Consider the following 5,803-nt stretch of genomic DNA (forward strand, 5'->3'; position numbering starts at 1 on the left):
CAGCCACGGAAAGTCAATGAGAGCCACACAGAGAGACGGCCTACTTCCTGACTGTGATTAATTTCTGTTACTAAGCAGCTCCATGGCAACGCAGACATCCACGGCGCCGCCGAGCCCCTCGGAGCTGATTTTTTTTTTTTTTTTTTTTTACAGTACGGCCGCGTAGCACGGGTCGACCCCCCCTCCTCTACCCCCCTCCTCTACCCCCCTCCTCTACCCCCCCCCCCCTCTCCTGTAATCTGGGCCAGAATCACGAGATGCATCCGCACACGGAGGAAACACGCATCGGCGTCACGTCGAGTCACGTTTCACGAGTCGAGATGCAACCGAAGCGCGTCGTGAATGAAAGTGTCGTCCTCGCGTCGGAGAAGTTCACAAATTGCTTTTTGCAACGATCAAAATCTTTTGTCTGAACTTCGTACTGAAGTCGTATTTGAGTCACCGATTAACCAACTTCAGATTCAGCCCGTAACGAAGAAGTGTCTTCTAAAAATAATAATAATAATTTTTCGATAACTGTCCTTTGTCCTCAAATGGCTAAAAGCCCCCCCCCCTACTCCCCCCCCTCCTGCAGCTGCTCCAGATGTGTGACGCTCAATCCAAAAAAAAAAACAAAGTTGTTTTTGTTCGTTTTGATCGCCATCTGTGGGACAAAAAAGGAAAAAGTTCCTTTAAATCGGTGGCGAACACCCACGATTAGCGCCGCGGACTGTTTGTTCTGTGAAAGCTCGTTCCGCTATCAGCTGGTGTTACCCGTCCGGAGGCCGGCGGAGCCTCGTCCCGCCGGATCAGCTCTGCTGCCACAGCGGGACAATTACAGCCAGCTAACCAAAATTAGCGCTCGTTATGCAACCCGCTACGCTCGGGCTCCCGGGTCGGTCCGGCGCTTCGAGCCCCGCGGCAGCTTTTCATCCCGCCGCCCGCCGGACGGCCCGACACGCGTTCTGTCCCGCAACGGTCTGACATCACGCCGCCTCTCGAGGGATTTAGTCGACGGGAGAGAGAATATAATATCCTGTAAATTCCCGCGATGCTTTTTGTGTTTGAACGAGTCTATTTCTGGCTCTTGCGTCCATGATGCGCCCCCCCCCCCCCCGCCCCCCACCCCCGTCCCGTTTCAGAGCACAAGAAGAAGTCACAGTTATTTAATACTAATTTTTTCTCCAACTGATATTTATTCTTCAGAGTTTGAAGCATCGACCAACAGGACCTGAGAGGAGTCCGGCCGGCTCTGGTCTGCTTCCTGTTCCCACAATTAAAACTTCACCTCTCTGTGAAAACGCTTGAGATTGAAAGGTTGTGGGTTTGAGTCCCACCGGTTTATGTACGACTAGACTCAGGTCCTCCAGTAACCAGCAACTCGTCACGTATTGTTTGGGACCGCTGCGGTGCACTAAATAAGTCTGGGGGCGGGGCTAACGTATGATGACGTTGAAATCAATTGAGTTGTTTTTTTTCCTGAATGTAATTGAAGCGGCGGGTCAATGTTGATTAGTTAAAGGCGGCTCCAATCATTTCCAAATTAAGCTGAAGTCTACTCCCGACAGGACGCAACGACTTTAGACAAAGACAGTTAGGAGACAAAATAAATAGAAATGGGACTTCGTTAACTGGGTCAAACAGAAATGGACCAATACATTTTATATCAGCTAATATTAGTCTTTCGCAGATATATTGTCTCGGCACACATGGAGTAAATTACCATACTGAAATAACAAAGATATGCTTCGACTAATTTAGAAACAGGGTCACCATTATAAAAAAAATTAATGAAAATTAAAGCTATCTTTAACCAAAAAAAAAAAAACGTGTCCATAAGTTACGCAAAGAATATGACCAAATATATCACGGTAAGATTCATGTATGAATACTGACATCGACATCTTCAAAATCACCCGTTTCATGAGACTCTTCTCCGATTCTTCTCCGCGTGGTTCCGCAATGTTTGAGGAGAAAAACGTGCGTCGATAACGGAGATTAAAATATACTTTGATTTGAGACTAAAAGATTTTTATCATCGTGTAAACTGTCAGAACATCTCGTCAACAAATTTCGCTGAAGGAATATTACAGTGATTATGGTGTTCGGGCACCGCGGGAGGCTTTCAGAGGAGTCGTGACATGGCTGTGTGTGTGTGTGTGTGTGTGTGTGTGTGTGTGTGTGTGTGTGTGTGTGTGTGTGTGTGTGTGTGTGTGTGTGTGTGTGTGTGTGTGTGTGTGTGTGTGTGTTAATTAGAGCAGTTGGTCTCAGGAGGATCAGACCTGAAGACGACCGTCTCTGCTACGTGACAGAAAGCCAGCGGCAGTGTGTGTGTGTGTGTGTGTGTGTGTGTGTGTGTGTGTGTGTGTGTGTGTGTATGTTTGTATGTGTGTGTCTGTGTGTCTGTGTGTGTGTGTGTGTGTGTGTTTGTCTCTGATAAAGTCGGTGGCAGCGAGAAGATCCAGACATACACAAACATAGACGTGTAGACAAGCGTGTGCGCACACACACACACACACACACACACACACACACACACACACACACACACACACACACACACACACACCTCATTAAACACCAATAAATGTACATATGAACCAATGAGAAGAATTAAAAGGGAAGGAGTGCACGTAGGAGGTTCTGGAAGGGATTACTGTGATGTGGATGTGAAATCAAAGATTATCAAGTAACGCTTATCAGTTTTGATTGGTCGCACCCGTTTGGCCAATTTCTTTTTTTTTTTTACAACCTTCAGATTCAAATCACCTTTAAAAAAGAAAACATTTTAAAAAAAGCAATGAATACGAGGGTTTCTTTAATCCAGAATGGGAACACATCAGAGGAAGAGGATGAAGGTTTAAAAACCTTTTCTTTAGCTTGTTTAGAGGATAAAACCTTGTAGAAAACATAGTATGAAGAACTGCACAGTCAAGCCTCTGCCCTTCGTCCTTCTCCAACTTCTCCTCCTCCTCCTCCTCCTCCTCCTCCTGCTGCTGCTGCTGCTGCTGCTGCTGTCATTGGTCGGGACATTATTTGAGCTCTCACGTGGTTGAGTGAATTCAAGCCACTAAGGATCCCTCACTGGGCAAACTGCCAATCTCACGTTAAGATCTTGGTCTTAAGAACATTCCTGCACTCTTGCTGCAGCACTATAAGGTTCTTCTGGCATCGAGGAAGGAAAAAAAAAGAACTATGGAAGCATGCTGTTATTTACCCAGAGGAATCACTACCCCAGAGCATGATAACACAGTTTAATGAGGATAAAGCCGTTAGAAAAAGCACACTGGAAACGGATCCAGGTTGATCTTTGAATGTAAAAAAACAAAAACAAGCATGCACAACGTCGCATGTCGCCGAGCCGTCTTCCCTCAGAGAAACGCAGAAAGCCGCGTGTCGCAATCCTTTTTCAAAGTTCACTTTACGGTGCAGTGAGAGAGCAAATAATCACACAAAAAAAACCCCAAAAAAACAGAAAAAAATCGTGAGTCCAGCCAGCAAAGATAACATATCCAGAGGAGTCAGGTGGCACCTGTCACGTAGGCAAACCGACATGTTTCCTACGGTAACATACCAGCACAACAGCAAATAAAAGACTAATTCTTCTGCTGGCATGCACAAAAAAAAACAAAGAAAAGGCCCGACCGACCGACCTGACTGCTAAGAACCTGCAGCGCAGGTCAAGTCGCAGGTCCTGCAGCTGCCAGGTTGCGAGCATGCATGCATGCTGGCGCTTAAGTGGTCAATATGTTGCTTGATACACAAAATGGAAAAATGCCACCGTGACATGGAAGAGATTTGGTACAAATAATCTTTCCCCTTTTACAGGATTAATTTTCATGACTGTCTTGTTTGCAAAACTTGCAACCTGAACATTTAAGCTGTTGGAGAGATAAGTGTCTCCTCACATCACTGCCCACGGGGCTGATCCATGTCAAGTTATATGAACCAACAGGAAGTAGACCAGCCGCTTCCTTGACTTACTCTTCAAAATAACAAGCAATTAAGTAATAAAAGAAAATAAAATGCTACAGAAATACAAAAAGCACTGAGCTATAGATCTTTTTTCCATTGTATACATTTAGGTTTGTCATTGTAGGGAAGGCACAGGTGTATTAACAACTTTGGGGATATCCTACTTTTTGAGCGTGTTGGTTAACTGTCTTTGTTTAGTGGGATGCTTAATGTAACTGAACCATTATTAATACACAAATTTATTAATACAAAAGTGTCTGCTGTGAAAAAAGGTGTATGATGTACTTGGCTGTAACTCTGTACATGAGGTTACCTCAACAAAACATCCCCGTAACACAACATTTGATGTGAAATAATACACCATAACAGCTTTAATACAATGTTAAGTCGCATTAAATAACATGAAACTGAGTAAGTCATCCATAATTAACAATTTATACGCAATTAAATAAAATTATTCCCTGAAAGTACCGAGCAAATCTTATTTTATTTTGAAAGAACAAACCGGAACTGTGGGGTTACTCTCGTTCACGTGACGCTTCAGTTGGTTGAGGAAGTCAGAGCTGTACGAACCGGCCCGGGGAATAACTTAAACTGTTCACCGTAAAATAAAACTGACCTCAGTCACATAAACACCACGGAAAATGGACCAAACACTACATTAAAAAATAAAATAAAATAAAATAAAACTTTGACAACGAGCGACAACTCGTTTTCTCGAGCTCGGTTTCACGTTAAAAAAAAAAAAAAAAAAAAACGCAGCTGATCAGGAAGTGGAGGCTTTTAACAGCTAAGTGTTAAAGTTAAACAGCAAAGTCCCGGTTGGGGATATTTTATACACACACACACACACACACACACACACACACACACACACACACACACACACACACACGAGTGTTTAAACACGTTCAACAAACACGCGCGCGCGCAGTGTTTTTAATTCTCGGTCTTTGGCAGATTTTTTTTTTTTTTTTTTTTTTTTTTTGCACCGTAACCGACGCAAAGTAGCATTTTTGTTTGTTTGTTTGTTTGTTTGTTTGTTTTATCCGTTTAGCTGGCCATAGTAAAAAAAAATAAAAAACGAAAAATAAACAAACCCGGTAAGGTCGTGAAAGCTGTCAATCAACGGACAAAATATTCACGTGTTTTTACTCGCGAACAATTCGTTAAATACGATTTTCGAAAACCGAAGACGCGAATAAATAAACATGCGCGATAAATACCGAGTGATTCTGACGTTATTTCCGCGTGTACGTACATATATATCTCTATAACGGATATATAACGGTAATCTGACCGCGCTATTAAAGAGAATAAATAAAATAATGTCCCTTTAAGAGCGATAACCTCGACACACACTTCTTTGCGCGAACGTTTTATTTTGGAGGAGCGGCGGCGGCGGTGGGGGCGCGAGGGGGGGCCCGGCCGGGAGAAATGACAGGAAACTTACCTGAGAGTTGAGCTGCCCTTCACCGGGGAGGTTTCTCCGTTTGTCGCCGGTGTCGGTTGTCGGTCAGCGGGACGGAGCGGCGGCGGCGGCGGCGTCCAGGGCCGGAGCCGCCATGTTCATGTGGCTCAGAGGCTCCTCGGCTGTTTATCTTTACCAGTAGACCCCCCCCTCCTCCTCCTCCTCCTCCTCCTGCCTCCTCCCTCTCCACCACCCCCACCTCCACTCATCTCATTACCAGCCTGCAGAGCGCGCACACATGCAAACACACTTTGAGGAGAGCTGAACTAAAAACCTGCATTATATAGTTTGGGGCACATTATTATTATGTAATGACAGTTTTAAGGTGTAACGTGGTTGTTTTAAGTCTTAAAACATAAAAACAAAAACACATTCCTA

At 44.4% G+C, this 5,803-nt stretch overlaps 1 protein-coding gene across 3 annotated transcripts in view; it reads right to left on the reverse strand.

The window, feature by feature from the left end:
* LOC138626913 (nuclear receptor coactivator 2-like) overlaps positions 1-5,514 on the reverse strand; it is a 43,560-nt gene extending 38,046 nt beyond the window's left edge. For all 3 annotated transcript variants that reach the window (XM_069708908.1, XM_069708910.1, XM_069708909.1), the window contains exon 1: positions 5,408-5,514. The gene's annotated coding sequence lies outside the window, so the exon portion shown is untranslated. The remainder of the gene's footprint in view (positions 1-5,407) is intronic.
* Positions 5,515-5,803: the final 289 nt, after the last annotated feature.

This window comes from Brachyistius frenatus, unplaced genomic scaffold, assembly GCF_029030835.1.
Source record: "Brachyistius frenatus isolate BFR_SWC_R1_liver_20210118 unplaced genomic scaffold, ASM2903083v1 Contig_79, whole genome shotgun sequence".
In the NCBI taxonomy this organism is placed as follows: Eukaryota; Metazoa; Chordata; class Actinopteri; family Embiotocidae; genus Brachyistius; species Brachyistius frenatus.